This window comes from Somniosus microcephalus, chromosome 4 (assembly GCF_052327205.1).
Source record: "Somniosus microcephalus isolate GS21.2 chromosome 4, FLI_Smic_1.0, whole genome shotgun sequence".
Classification (NCBI taxonomy): domain Eukaryota; kingdom Metazoa; phylum Chordata; class Chondrichthyes; order Squaliformes; family Somniosidae; genus Somniosus; species Somniosus microcephalus.
In genome coordinates, this window is record NC_140990.1 from 310,207,881 (window position 1) to 310,223,334 (window position 15,454).

A 15,454-nucleotide genomic window follows, 5' to 3' on the forward strand; every position below is an offset into this window, starting at 1 on the left:
CCTGCCCTTGTCAGATCATCAAACTTCTTGCGACGCTGGTCGACCATTCTGGGGATGAGGGAGGTGGAACTCCGTGCAGGTGCCACCTTTCTCCACATGGCACAACTCACATTATTATGCAATTTCTTCCCGTGGAGACCCAGCAGTCTCTCTCTTTCTCTTTTGCTGAACCTCCTGAAGGGGAGTTTGGAGGTCCATCTCACTGAAATTATACACTCCTCTTTGGTACCTCTTTGAGATGGTCTTCTCCTTTCTTCAGCTGTCTCTGCCCAATCTTCCAGTGGAAAACTTTCTTGCAAAGTGGGACAAAACCACACGTGACCCATCCAGTCCATCTGTCTGACCGTGAGTTCAGTGAGAAAGTACCTTCCCCCAGCCTGCTGCTGCAACCTTCAGCCAGTATGGGGTTTTAGGGGTTGCACTCTAATCTCCAAGCACCCACATTATACTACTTCCATTTACTGCATGCGCTGCTGAACACCAATGAAGGTTTCGATGAGCTAAGCCCACTGCTGAGCATCACAGTCCATTCACAGGGTAGGTAGCCTGCCATTCAGTATTACAATAGCCCAGGGGAACACATAAATAAAGGACTGGTGCTCTTACAAGCAGCCTCATTACATCAGCACCCCTGCTCAGAATTTCACTTAGACCCAGATAAGGATTTATCCAAACTAACTGCAGTCAATCGAATTGTGGAGTGGAGACCCTCCACATATTACACAGCTACAAACATAAGAACATAAGAAATAGGGGCAGGAGCAGGCCATTTGGTCCTTTCAGCCTGCTCTGCCATTCAATAAGATCATGGCTGAGCTTCTACCTCATTTCCACTTTCCTGCACTATCCCCATATCCCTTTATTCCCTTAATATCCAAAAATCTATCGATCTCTGTCTTGAGTATACTCAATGACTGAGCCTCCACAGGCCTCTGGGGTAGAGAATTCCAAAGACTCACCACCCTCTGAGTGAAGAAATTTCTCCTCATCTCAGTCCTAAATGACTGGCCCCTTATTCTGAGACTGTGACCCCTGGTTCTAGACACCCCAGCCAGGGGAAATATCCTCCCTGCATCTACCCTGTCAAGCCCTGTAAGAATTTTGTATGTTTCAATGAGATCACCTCTCATTCTTCTAAACTCTAGAGAATATAGGCCTAGTCTACTCAATTTCTCCTCATTGGACATTCCCCCCATCCCAGGAACCAGTCTGGTGAACCTTCATTGCACTCCCTCTGTGGCAAGTATATCCTTCCTTAGGTAAGGAGACCAAAACTGTACACAGTACTCCAGGTGTGGTCTCACCAGGGCCATATATAATTGCAGTAAGACATCTTGGGGGAAAAATTGAGTCGCGCCCCCTGTGGGGCGCTAACTTCGCCGGGGCGCTACTTTTAGAGCCCAGCAAAATTCAGTGCTCCTGCGGCCGAAATTCATCAGTTGCACCCCAAGAGGGAAGCAGGACACTACTGGAAGCACTCCACCACCCTCTTGGGGCACTGCGAGGGAATATCATGGTGACCTGCTTAACGTTGCTGTGTACTACAGACTGGGATATAGAGGAGATGTCCTGTAAGATCTTAATGATCTCTGAGTTCTTGGAAAAGACACCAATAGGCAGCAGCCAGTAAGTTTGAGCAATAGATCAAGATTTATTAAGCTTACAGTGTAATATACTTAACATTAGGTGATAGTTTTAACGAGTAACTCGCAGCTCTTGGTCTCTGGAACCTCTCGGACACAGATGACATTGTCTTAAGTTTGTCACTTTGTTCTCGCAGTAAGTCTGTGTAAAGTTGTTCTTTGTGTATCGAGGTTTAACCCTTTTTTATCAAAAGTTGGTTTGTCCAGTGTCCATATATGACCTTTAAAAAAAATCACCTTTTTTAATTGGTTCTAATGGTCAAAATACCATTGTCACTCAGACTAAGGGTAGCATCTTGGCCACTCCTTTTTCAATACTTTTCCATCAATCCTATCCTGATGTTTTGTTATCTTGTTTGTAGTTCTTCACCCCATTGGAATTCATCTTATTTCTTTCATATCTAGCCTCCCTGGTACAAGGCCTTTCTACACCAAGAGCCCATATCAGCGCTGTTTCACTAGTCTTGAGGTATCCAGACTATCTCACTTTAATCTACCAGATAAATAAATACCTTATCTCCATGATCTCTCTCATTTTATGTCCTTATACTAATTATTTTTAAAATATCTTTGCAATTAGTTTTGTTAAGCAAATTCTAATTTCTACTTAGCATCATATTGGCCCAGAACTTGGTGTCAGGGGCTTGCCGCGTGTGCAAGCCCCCGATCTGCACTCACCCTGCGCGCTGACATCTGAAGCCCGGGCCTGCTTGCATTTCCTGTGACAGGCCCGGTTCAGATGTCAGCGCGCGGTGCTTACCTGATCCAGCGGCGTAGTTAGTGCGATGTGCCGGCTGGGATCAGGTGAGCACTGTACAACCAATCAGGGAGGGGAAGGTTCATTCATGAGTTTGAGAGTAAGAACTGTCAAAATCATGAAAACTACGGGGGCCCAAAACACTATTTAAACTTTAAATAAAAATTTAAAAAACACCCCAATCATTAAATTAAGTATAAATAAGTTTAAAAAAATAATTTAAACAATAATTTTTTTTTTTTGAAAAAAATAAATTTTTAATAAAAAGGGTCTAAAACTAAACTTACGTTATTGTAGATTCTTTAAAATAATAAACCTGTGGGAAAAAAAATTCTAAATTACACTAAAACATCACTTACCTGTAAAAATAAATACTTACGTGTGCTTTTTACAAGCGTAAAGACCGGAGGCCTTTAGACATGCGCAAATCCCCCAAAACAGAGGAAATCCAAGACGCACGCGCTGCCCCCTACAGCGCACGCGCTAGCCTCTTCACCTCTTGGGTTAGAGGAGAGGAAATGCCAGTTTTCAGCGCATGCACTGTGCATGCTGAAAACCGGCATTTCCTCCGGCCAGACGCGTGAGTACCCCTTCCGTACTCACGCGTTTGGGGAGGAATTTCTGCCCCAATATGTTATTTAGCAATTTAACCTTCACTTGCAGCCTGTGGCTGTTTGTTATCAAAACTTAATCAAAACTGCTTTTGACTGTCTTTGCGGCTGCATTTTGAACAAGTCTTAGCTTTTTAGTTACCCAGGAGTAATTATGGGTAATATTATCTGGTCAATGGCTACACTTGAAGTTATACATATATGATTCTCATCTACTAAATATCTTTAAATATCAGCCCTTCCTACAAATCCCCACCTGGAGGATGAAATGTTTTAAACATTGATTCCTCGACTACTTCAATCTATTCTCTGACAAGCATTGCTGCAAATTGGATTCCTCTAATTGAGGGGAACGGAGCGCTTCTCAAATGAAGTTTTATCCCCTTTTTCATTATAGGCCTGAGTGCTAACTATGACACTCCCAGGGGCCGACGCCCTAGCGTCATGGCTGAGGGACACTCCGGGGTCTCCTCAACCATCATGTCGGCTGTGCTGATATGTCTTGCCTTCTAGTGCATCCCAGTCTATCATTTCTCCTCCGCCCACTGCTTCTGTTGCTGCATCATATGATCTGGCCGTAACGGCCCCGATCTGACCCCTTACTTAAATTCAATTCACTGTTCCGGTGTTCCAATTCTGCCCCCGCTGGGGTATCCATTGTTTCTTTGCATCTGTCCTGAGCTTACCCCGCCTGGGATCTTCTCTATGTTGCTTCAGATCTTCTCTTTCAGTGTGCTCAATTAATTTGTTGGTGCTGGTTAGTCATAGGCATGAGTACACAATTGGCTTATTTATCAAAGTCTTACTACATAGGGTATACATATATCATATACACTATCATTACAAGTTGGAGAACTACCAGAGTATGTGAAATAATACAAACCTAAGGGTGTGCTGATGTATTAAGCCCAATATCCCACCAGTGTGAGTTGTCCTCTATGCTGTCAATTTCAATATTCATTCTCGACTTGTCTTGCTCCAAAACATAAAAATGCTTTAAGGAGGAGTTCAGTCTCATCATGAGCTCACTGAAACCCTCAGATAACAGGGGAATGTAGTATCTGAATTGTGACATATAATTGTGCAGCTCATACTTAACTATCTCATTTACTGTCAGTTTCACTTGAGCATAGGTTTTGATATTGAGTAAAACATGTTGGTTGATGGGACACATCCTGTTAGACCTGTAAAGCAAAGTAGTTGTGGTAGTAGTGATACAGGAGGCACCACCAAAACCACCTCATACTGGATTCGTACTGGTTTTTCCCATGCTCTGTTACCTACAAAACACAATTATTACAGTCACAGTTAAATTCAATCTTACTATCATTTCAAGCGACATTACACTTTAAAAGCTAATCAACAAATCATGGACTTAAAAGATTCTCCACATCTTGAAGGGATATTTACTAGTCCTAGCACCTTTAGGGCTACCACGGATCAGGTGTATTTCTCAGATGTTCACTTTCAACTAAAGTTTGAGGTAGCCGAATCCTAAAGACGCTTAATTGGGTCTAAAGGTCTGGGCTATCTCTCCCTAAAGGAAAGGAACAGCCTGAGAATGTTACCATCCTCCAGATAGCGCTTTTAATAAGTTTAGCTAGACTGTAACATCCCGGATATTATGAGGGTCCGGAAAACTCCCCCAGAAATGTAACTCTTCACCAAAGAGTGTACAGAGATTGAGTTTGCGAGTTTTTGATACAGAAGACTTATGTGAGACAATTCTAAAAATATATAGAGATTTATTAAAAGAACCAACATGCAAATTACAGTTGGTGAATTAGTCAATCGCATCATTAACAGTTCTAAAAAGAGAAAAAATACTATCTTTTTAACAGAGAATCTTACTTTTAAATCTTAACTTCGCTACAGTATTACAGTTCTTAAATGTTTCTTATACAGGATATCCACCAATATCAAATACTTTTGATCCCGAGGTACAAAGAGTGGTACACTACAGAGCCGCCTCTGAAGCTGAGAATCGCTTTGCCCGTTTAAAGCGAGTCTGATATCCCATTTGAGAGTTCAATATTTATACCCTTTTCCAGTGGTATTTCCTTTAAGGTTTTCTGCTGATGCAAGTTAATTATCCCTATTCATCTTTCTGCTGATCTCTGCAATTCTTACTGCTACATCAGCTAGAATCTTGTCTCATCTTCAGGTGTTCTGGGGTCACCATATAAAAACGGTGTGAAGGGCAGGTGTTCCTTATTTTATGTCATCTTTATGAGGGCAGATGTTCCTTATCTTATATGCCACCTTTACAAAGTTTAAATTAGAATGCTTTATCCAGGGTGAACCATTGTTTTGTTCCCAAAAGGTCAGCTTGTCGGAGCCATGCACCTTCTGTTTCACAGGTTATTTATTCAGGGTCAACAACTATCTTATCTCAATAGCCAGAATGCTTTCATAGCTATTTCATAGTTAGGTTTCTAAATTTCCACACCCAGTTTGTCATGTTTTAATACGGCCAGAATTCTTTCATAAGATAGTGTATTTTTCTGAATAGGTTATATGGCTTATTCCTTCACAATCTCTCTTACTCATATCCATCTTGTGGATAATTCTTACTAAACATGATTTCTCCTCAGCCCTCAATTGTCCCAATCCAAATTCCATGTAACTCTCCACTTCAATTTCAATCCCTCTAACAGGTACCAGTGTATTTAACTCTATTATGATTGTTTCATTAATTAGATAATTTCTCAACTGAGTATGTGTCAATGCTTTAAAAGTTGTCTCACTCTCCTGAGCCACATTAACCATTTCATGGCTTGCTGTTGTCAAGTAACTGAGCATGTCTGAGACCCATTCTTCAGTGCAGATTCACCACGCATATGTGGATGGTAATTGCTTCATATGTAACAAATCACATTTGCACACTCATATCGGTATCTCCATATTATGCCACACGTACCATCTGATACAAGCCTTTCTTGGGCTTTCAGGTGATCTTATCAAAAGATTGTCTGGAGCTCTTTGTTCATCTTCCTCTGCATGGTTCCGATGTCTTGGATAGTGGCCAGACCATCAAACTCAGTTTTCTTAAAAAGTCCATTATAGGCAGGGACACAAATGTCTCCAAGAGAAAGCTACAAATTTACTATAATTAACTACACTTTCCTGACTTTCACTAGAAAGTTTGGAAAATTCCCAATTGGTGGTGTAATTCTCCTCTTTCTATCTCACACCCTCAATCACTTCCTCTCTCCCTTTTACACATCCCATTAATTACCATTCATATCTCATTCATGAGCCCTGGAGCAATTTTACTGTCCAGTACAATATTTAAGATTGAAAACATAGATCAAACATTCTCACTTGGTCCAAGTTATTAACACTTTTTATTTATCATTATTTTAGAGGGTCTTTTATTTTCCCCAAAGTAACCAAATACAGTATATAGGGCTGGATTTTCATTCAGGAGCGGGTTGGTGTCGTGAAATCCGCATTTCGTGTTATCCACACGAATATAAATCGATGTGGGAGATTGATGCTATTTTAACTTAATTGTCCACTTGAGTTCCAGCGTGTGGGAACCCTTGGCAAATGAGTTTTTCCAGTCAGAAAGTCGCATAATATGACATCATTATTGCTGCTGCATTTAAGGTCTGCAACAAGCCTTGTTTGTTCTGCAGGCTACCAACCTTTTGGCATATACAGTTAGAGGGACCTGGAGTCAAAATGGCGAGCGACAGACCTAAGGCTGCTCCCAGGTTTGATGATGTTGCCCTGCAGGCTCTGGTTGAGGGAGCGAGAGCTCATAAGGAGGTGCACTTTCCTTCATCTGGGAGGAAGCAGCCTCCTCAGCAGACCAAGGCTGTTTGGCTGCAAGTGGCAGAGGAGGCCAACTCCCTAACGGTTACCCGTAGAACCTGGATACAGTGCAGAAAGAGATTTCATTACCTTCTTCGTACTGGAAAAGTGAGTATGCATTTCCCATCACCCTCAATCTAATCCCCATTGCCTTTCCTCACCAGCACTCAGCTTTAGCAATCTCTTCCTCCACATCCCACTTGACACTGACATCCATGCACCCTTACCCATTCCCTTTCTCTCTTTGCTCACATTCACCTAACTATTCGACTAAGCAGCCCTCACACTCCCTATCACTGTGATGCTATGAAAGCAATTGACAACACACAGGGAGGGCCCTTGGTCTTGCCACCTCACTCCATCTTTGTCTCCTTCCAAGTATCTGTGCTATGGAATCTCTACACTCACTCCTTCATTCTCACTCAAACTCCACTTGTCTCCCTCATTGCAGGAAACGAGAGCTCACAATAAAAGGGAAAGAGTGAGGACAGGAGGAGGGCCACCATCAGTAGCCCAGTTCACCCCCTGGGAGGAGGCCGTCCTGGAAATAGTCGGAGTGGAAGACGATGCGCAAGTTGGGGACGGACAGACAGGTGCATCACAGCAAGCTGGTGACAGAATAGTTTTACATCTCTCTCATTGACATTGCATGAGTCGCTGATAATGTTTCGGAAGCTCTAACAGATGGACTAATGATCATCTGCAATATGCAATGTGCATGTAACCTTGGCATCACATCTCTGACTCTTTCCTTTACTCCCCCACAGGACCATCGCAAGCATCCGTCCCCACTAGCCAGGAGGAACAGGCTGAGCCTCCAGACTCCTCAGAGGAAGCTACAGCCTTTGAGGGCGCAGCGTCAGCAGAATTAAGCGCACCCAGCACCAGCGCAGACACTCACACCTCAGTGGGACCTTCGGGACATAGAGTAGAGTCACCTGGTGTAACACAGCTCACAAGTGGGCATCAGCAGATTGTGGAGACAGGGACAGCATGGACAGTCCTAGTCGGAGGGCGCAGGACTCTGCCAGCTCGGCTCAGCTGCATGTCGACCCTCTGCCTCTGGGTCCATCCACAGTATCAGCGGTGATGGCACTCCAGGAAAAGATGCAGGGGTCTCTGGCAGGTTTTGTCTCCAGGGTCACTGCGAGTGTGGAACGAATGGAGGAGTCCCTCGCTAACATGAGCAGAGCCTTTGTGGAGTCATTGGTGCATGAACGCATCACCATGGAAAGGATGGCAAACTCCATGGTGGTGATAAGTCGTTAGAGTGTTGAAAACATGGTGAGTGTTCTGAATAGACTGACAACTCTGGAGGAGCGATGGTCAGCTATTGAACAGAGAAACCAGACCTTCATGGCCATCCCCCTGAGTAGGACTGCCAGTGCAGATACAGGTCCCCATGGCCCCCCTGATGTGCAGCAAGGTGCTCTCAAGCCACTTGCAAGTGCTGAGGGGGACCTGATGCATGAGAGGGAAGTTGGTAGCAGGCATCAAGGAAGTGGGGGCTCCTCTCCAAGCGCTCACACTTCCATGCCACTGCAGAGCCCTCGGTCAGAGCCCTACCAGAGTCCACACCCAACTGAGATTGGCGGCTCAACCCCTGCACAGCCCCAGGAGCAGCAGACTGTTGACGAGCCCTCACAGGTTCACCACCCGAGAGGATGCCCGCCAAAGGTGTCGAGACAGGAGCAGCAAGAAAGTGAGCAAGGGACCTCCACATCTGCTGAAGCCACAGGGGAAGCACTACGTAGGAGCACGTGTAAGAGAAAGATACTGCACAAGTAGTCACAAGGGTAGTCACGGGTGAAATTTGATGTTTTATGTGTAAAAGCCATCATATGAATCATGTACATAAAAAATCTGATATCTACTGCTGTAGTTGTGGCGTGTGTCATTTGTGAATGGGACTTTCACATTGAGGGCTTAGGATTACTTGCAATTGTCAGTATGGTGGTGAAATTGCTAGGAATCCGCTGGTTCTTGGCCATTGTCGATGCTCACGTAAGAAGCTACGAGGCAAAAGTGCTTGATTGGCTAGGCTAAGCAAATCTGGCCAAGAAGTGTGCGTTCCTTGCATCCCGGGCAGCAATGTGGTCGCGCGCTGGCGCCTTCTGGCCTGTGCAGCTTCAGCTGGGTGAGCAGCAGCTTTGCGCTCCTGCTGTTGCTGCTGCTGTTGGTGCTGCTGTTGTTCATGGTTCTGCTGCTGGCATGGCTGGTCTTCGTCCTCATCTGATGTCCAGGAGGAAAGGAAATAAATGGTTTCCATGCTTCTGGTATATGCCTCAGTTGAGGAAGCGCTGAGTGAAGGTGGCGAGAGGGGTTTCCCAGGGGGTCACACTGGAGATGGGTGTCAGGTACCAATCTTCCACAGCTGTGGTTATGCCTTCTAAAAGTTCCCCCAGACCTGAGACTACAAAGTCCTGCCACCTGCAAATGATGGCTGATGAAATCTATTTAATGGTTGACCTGCAGTTGATAGTCAGCAATCCAATTGTGCTCCCGCCAGGTTTCACCGTCGTGTTTCAGAACAGGCGCGTTTCATGTGGGAAAAGGGTTAAAATCACAATGGCCTTTCAAAATGGCATTATAGAGGCAATTTAGTGCTTGTTAAGGGCCTTAATGGCCTATCCCGCATTTTGGAGGCGGGACGGAGTCGGGACCATTAGACACGAATTAATGAAAATTGCGTGGTGGTGGGATGGAGTCGGGGTCAGGCCCGCCCACCAGTTTTTGCAATTTTAACCACCCGCACGCCTCCAATCCCGCCTCCACGGCCCAATGAAAATCCTGCCCATAGTGTCTGAGTCCATTTTGTTATTACAAAATTATCCCAAAATCCAAACAGCAGTATTGTTGAACTGACATGTTTGTTAATGTCCCATTTCATTTCTATCAATTTATCTTGCATTTCCAATTTCAGAAACAAGTGATTCCCAGGCTAGGTGTCTTACACAGTGTTTTAACATTAGAGACAGAAGTGCTGCAATTAGTTTACAAGGTAACTTCCATATAACAAAAGAAAGAAGAGAATCCATTGTGACTCTGCTTAAGAGCCCAAGGGGTTAATTTATCAAATCATAATTTTCCTTCTGTCGCTGTGGGGAAATATTAACTTAAAATTAAGAAACTTAAATTTAATAATGTCCAATATCTTTAAATTTCATACTAAAGTTGTTGCTTGGTGAACTTAAACAGTTGTCAGTGGAAAGGGTTAACTCCTTTGCAGGTTTTTAAGAAGGTGGAGTGAAACTGTGTCAGGCGCATGCAATTGTGTCACTTCACGTAAATATAAAAAATCTTTCCCGATTGAAAAAGACAGTTGTGTTTTCACACTTTAACTAAACACGAACAGAAAAAACAAAACAAAATATCACATGCTTGCAGAAAACAGTAAATTGCATCATATTTCTTATTGTCCTTTCTTCAGATGCCTTTCCAAAATACTGTAAAACATTGAGTATAACTGGAGAAAAATTAGTTTTTCACATTTTAACAAATCAAACCAAACTGCTTTGGAAAATTTCACCATAGCAATTGCGACTCCAAGGTTAAATCTTAGACTGAAACTTAATCTTTTGTTAAACAAACTTTTTGTTGTTCTTCTCAGTTTATACACACCAGCTTAACTTAAATTGTAGTTCAAAGTTTTTTTTCCAATTCTTGGGGCACAATCTTATTCGCACATTCTTAAAACTTCCAAAATCCAAGACAAGGCAAAAGTTTTAAATGTATTTAACACAGAGAAGCTAAAACAAACATAACAGAATCTTTCTTTTAAAGACAGACTTTCAGACTAAAGAAATACTGTAACTTCTTAAACATTCATAGTCAGGAAAACTTTCACACTTTAACACACACTTTCACACAAATGGAAATTCCAGCATTCCTTAATGTTCCTTTCACTCAGCAAATCTTGCGTTTTATTTGTCTCGGCATAGACATTAATAACTTCCATGTCGGTAAAATTTTAAATTTCACTTTTCTTTTCTCTTTTTAAATCAGCGTCTCAGCAGCTTTTCCTGGCATTCCAAATCACCGTTTTTTTCCTTCCTTTGCTGAGTTTTCAGCTTGGTTAGCCTGCAAATTAGATCTTTTTCCTTCTTTATCTCTTTATGCTTAACCACCTGGCTATGTTTCTCTCTTAACGCATGTTTTTTTCTGATTCACATGTTCCTGAATAAAGTTGATCACTTTTTCCAAGGGGACTCAGTCTCCTTTTGTTAATCGTTCCATCAATAATACCTGTACTTCCTCCTCTTATATGCATTAACAAAACTTTTACTAGCCATTTGGTGATTTTCCTAACTGACCTCTAACATCAATAACTATCGGTGTGCAATTCACGGGCACTCCCCACTCCCAACGGGGTTTATCCCTCCTCAAGAGCAGCAGCTGATCAGGAAGCTACTTTCGAGGTCCAATTTATTACACAATACTAGCCGTTTTGTCTTGTCCCATCTGAAGGGTGCCAATTTGTAAGATCTTAATGATCTCTGAGTTCTTGGACAAGACACCAATAGATAGCAGCCAGTATGTTTGAGCAATAGATCAAGATTTATTAAGCTTACAGCGTAAGATACTTAACATTAGGCGATAGTTTTAACGAGTAGCTCGCAGCCCATAGTCTCTGGAACCTCTCAGACACAGATGACGTCATCTTAAGTTTGTTCCTTTGTTCTCACAGTAAGTCTGTGTAAAGTTGTTCTTTGAGTATTGAGGTTTAACCTTATTCTTATCAAAAGTTGGCGTGACCAGTGTCCATATATGGTCTTTAACAAAATCACCTTTTTTAATTGGTTCTAATGGTCAAAATACCATTGTCACCTAGACTTGGCCACTCCTTTTTCAATACTTTTCCTGCTGTCTTGTTATCTTGTTTGTAGTTCTTCACCCCATTGGAATTCATCTTATTTCTTTCATTTCTAGCCTCCCTGGTACAAGGCCTTTCTACACCAAGAGCCCATATCAACGCTGTTTCACTAGACTTGAGGTATCCAGACTATCTCACTTTAATCTACCAGATAAATACCTTGGCCTAGAAATTCAGTTGCATGCGCCAGCCGTTAGCGCCTTAAGAGGAGTAGACTTCGAGCGCTAGGCACTTAGCGGCCGGGCGCAGCGCGCTCTGCGCCTACGCCCAACTTCAGTAGACATTTAGCGCCGGCGCAAAGTGTTTGCGCGCGCTCAGCTGCGCGTGCAGCTTATGACGTCATTTCGTCGTGCAACGCCCTTTGTGCGCCCCAAACCGGAACTTCAGTCGCGCCCGCCCAATGTGGGCGTGGCGGTGCTAAGAACTGTGAAGTGGAATGCAGCAGAGGCCCTGCGGGCCTCGGGGAGCGCTAATTAAAGGGCACTTACACTGAACTATAAAGGCAAGCCATTTTGCTGCAATGACTTTTGTGCAACGGATTTCTGGACAGAGACCAAGGAAGAGACCTTACTGATTTGGCCCAACATAGGAGAGGTATTTTTGGCTTCTGGCCAGAGCTTGGAAATTTGCCTCATTGTGATTTCATTGTTTGCCAGTATATTATGGGGGCTGCATGGGGTGCCAACCCTCAGTTCCAGCATTATGTGCGAAGGGCTCGCAGACGCTGTGTGAGAGGGGCAGCCATGACGCAGAGGGGGCATCAGGCGTCGGCAACGTAGGCCTTACCCACTCAGGGAATACCGCCAGCAGGTGTCCTATCTCACCATGACTGCCGCGCAGTGTGTTAAGAGGCTGCGCTTCAGAAGGGAGGTGGTTGCAGAGATCTGCCAGCTGCTTCACAGAGATCTGCGTCCACAGCTGATGTGCAGGACGTCTCTGTCGGTGGAAGTGAAGGTCACGGTGGCTCTGAACTTTTATGCAAGCGGCTCCTTCCAAGCCGCTGCTGGGGACATAGCTAACATCTCCCAGGTCGCCGTGCATCGCTGCATCCGGCAGGTCACCGATGCCCTTTTCACAAGGAGACACCAATTCATCTCCTTCCCCATGACCCTGGAGAGGCAGGAGCAGCGTGCAGTCGGATTTGCGAGGATCGCGGACTTCCCCATGGTGCAGGGCGCCATTGACTGCACGCATGTGGCTTTGCGGGCACCTATCGACAATGCCGAGGATTACCGCAGCCGGAAGGGCTACCATTCCCTCAATGTACAGCTGGTGTGTGACAACAGGCAGCGCATCCTAGCTGTCAATGCCCGCTTTCCAGGCAGCAGCCACGATGCATTTATCCTGCGCCAGACTACTGTGGCTGACATGTTCCAGGCACAGCCTCCCCCAAGAGGATGGCTTATCGGGGACAAAGGCTATCCTTTGTGTACATGGCTCATGACCCCGCTCCGCGCGCCCAGGACCCCTGCTGAGGAGGCATACAACGAAAGCCATCAAGCCACAAGGAACATCATAGAGCAAACGATTGGCGTCTTCAAGCAACGGTTCCGCTGTCTGGATCGCTCCAGGGGAGCCCTCCAGTATTCGCCGGATAGAGTCTCCCAGTTCGTCGTCGTTTGCTGCATGCTGCACAACCTGGCTGTCCGCAGGACTCAGGCACTGCCACCTCACGTTGGACCACCACCTCAGGAGGAGGAGCAGGAGGACCATGAGGAGGAGGAGGAGGAGGAGGAGGAGTACCAGCCCAGGAGGGAGCAACAAGGTCCAAGGGCCGTCCGTCGGCGGCTTATTGAACGACACTTCTCGGCCCCCTGTCAGGGAATGGCTTGTGGCAATGAAGGGACATGAATGCAGTCGCTCCGCAAGCCCTCAGCCGGTTAACGCAACAACCACTTCAAATATCAAACATGGACAAGCTGAATAAAGAAAAACCTTTATTGAACAAACTCAGGGCCCTTCCCACATGAAACCCAAAAACAGACAACACCCCCAAAAAACAGTCAAACACATGACTCACTCCCACAACCTGGGGAGGAATAACAAAACTTTTCCATCCAGATGGCCTTCATCCTCAGCCTTACCAAAACAACCCCCCCCATAGACAACACAACCACCCCCATATAAAAAAACATTTGGCAACACCCTCTACTTTGTGTGCCGAGAGGGCGAGTCCTTGTCCAGCCTTTTCCGGCCCCTGGCCGACCTGCTGCTCCGCCTCAACCTGGGCCCTGTGGGTGCTGCAAGGCTGGGGGAAGGCTCCTGAGGGGCACATGGCGTGACGGCAGATGCCGTTGGGGGTCGGCCTAGACGAGCTCTGGCCCTCGAGGGGCCGGCTGCTGACTGCTGCAGCTGTGGCTGGGCAGCATCAGTCTCTCCAGCAGCTCGTGGCAGCTTCACTGGGGGAGTGGCAGTGGCAGCTGCAGCAATGGGGGCAAGCTGGCTGATGCCAGGCGCTCGCTGCTCACCTGAGACACTGGCACTCGGCCGGGCTGGCACTGCAGCAAGCGCAGCAATCTGCTGAAGGCCAGACTGCTGTGCTGCTGCAGTGTGGCGGGTGCCCTGGCGATGCCTGGCTGACACAGCGAGTGTGGCAGCAGTGAGTGCCCGTACTGCCCTGGTCTGTGCCCACATCAGACCAGCCAGTGACTGCACGGAACCACTGATCAACTAGCCACTCGCTGCCTGTGCTGCCCTGAAGTCGTCCCGACTCGCGTCCTGTGCTGCCCTGAATTCGGCCCGACTCGCGTCCTGTGCTGCCCCAAATTCGGCCCGACTCGTGTCCTGTGCTGCCCCGAATTGTTCGAAACCCCTGGCCTGTGCTGCCCCGAGTTGCTCGAAACCCCTGGCCTGTGAGGCCCCGAAATCGGACACACTATGAGCCAGGGACTCGATGGCCTCAGGCAACCGTGCCACAACCCCCATGAACTCGGTGTGCCGGCGATCTGAGTCCACGGACATTTGATCGAGGAGGTGCACCTCCTGGGCGAGGACCGTCTCCGGACGGGAGGCCGGACTCTCCCTCTGGGGAGAGGGCCGCCGAGCTGCCCGACCCTTCCCGCGTGGCTGGATGCCACTGGGCCCAACAACTACACTTCCCTGCAACACTTCCCCCCTCTGGGGAGAAGGCCGCCGAGCTGCCCGACCCTTCCCGCGTGGCTGGACGCCACTGGGCACAGGAGCTACACTCCCCTGCAACACTTCCCCCCTCTGGGGAGAAGGCCGCCGAGCTGCCCGACCCTTCCCGCGTGGCTGGACGCCACTGGGCCCAGCAACTACACTCCCCTGCAACACTTCCCCCCTCTGGGGAGAAGGCCGCCGAGCTGCCCGACCCTTCCCGCGTGGCTGGACGCCACTGGGCACAGGAGCTACACCCCCCTGCAACACTTCCCCCTGGCTCTCCTCCAGGGAAGATGTCTCCCCTCCATTGCCATCCCCTGGCGCGGATGAGGGTTCCCCTGATGGGCCGCCTTCCTCTTGCTCCTCCTCGTCCTCCTCTTCCGAGGGACTGTCACTGGCAGCTTCAGGGACCTCCTCCTCACCAGCTGAAAGCAGGAAGGCACAAGAGTAGCTTTAGAGTGAGGACAGGGCATCAGCGAGGGAGGCATGAGTGGTGGCATTCAGCGCATTGGTCGGACAGTGGCAAAGGATGTAGATCTGAAGCGCAAGGGGAACGAGAGAGGTCCAAAAGGTGATGTCCTTACCATTGGGGCCCAGCACAGGGTCGGCATCTCCACATGCAACGGGGCCA

General features: G+C 46.8%; 1 long non-coding RNA gene across 1 annotated transcript in view; it reads right to left on the reverse strand.

The window, feature by feature from the left end:
• Positions 1–1,639: 1,639 nt before the first annotated feature.
• LOC147120588 (uncharacterized) overlaps positions 1,640–15,454 on the reverse strand; it is a 126,866-nt gene continuing 113,051 nt past the window's right edge. Inside the window, exon 3 of the long non-coding RNA XR_015077858.1 lies at positions 1,640–1,864. This is a non-coding gene — a long non-coding RNA (uncharacterized LOC147120588). The remainder of the gene's footprint in view (positions 1,865–15,454) is intronic.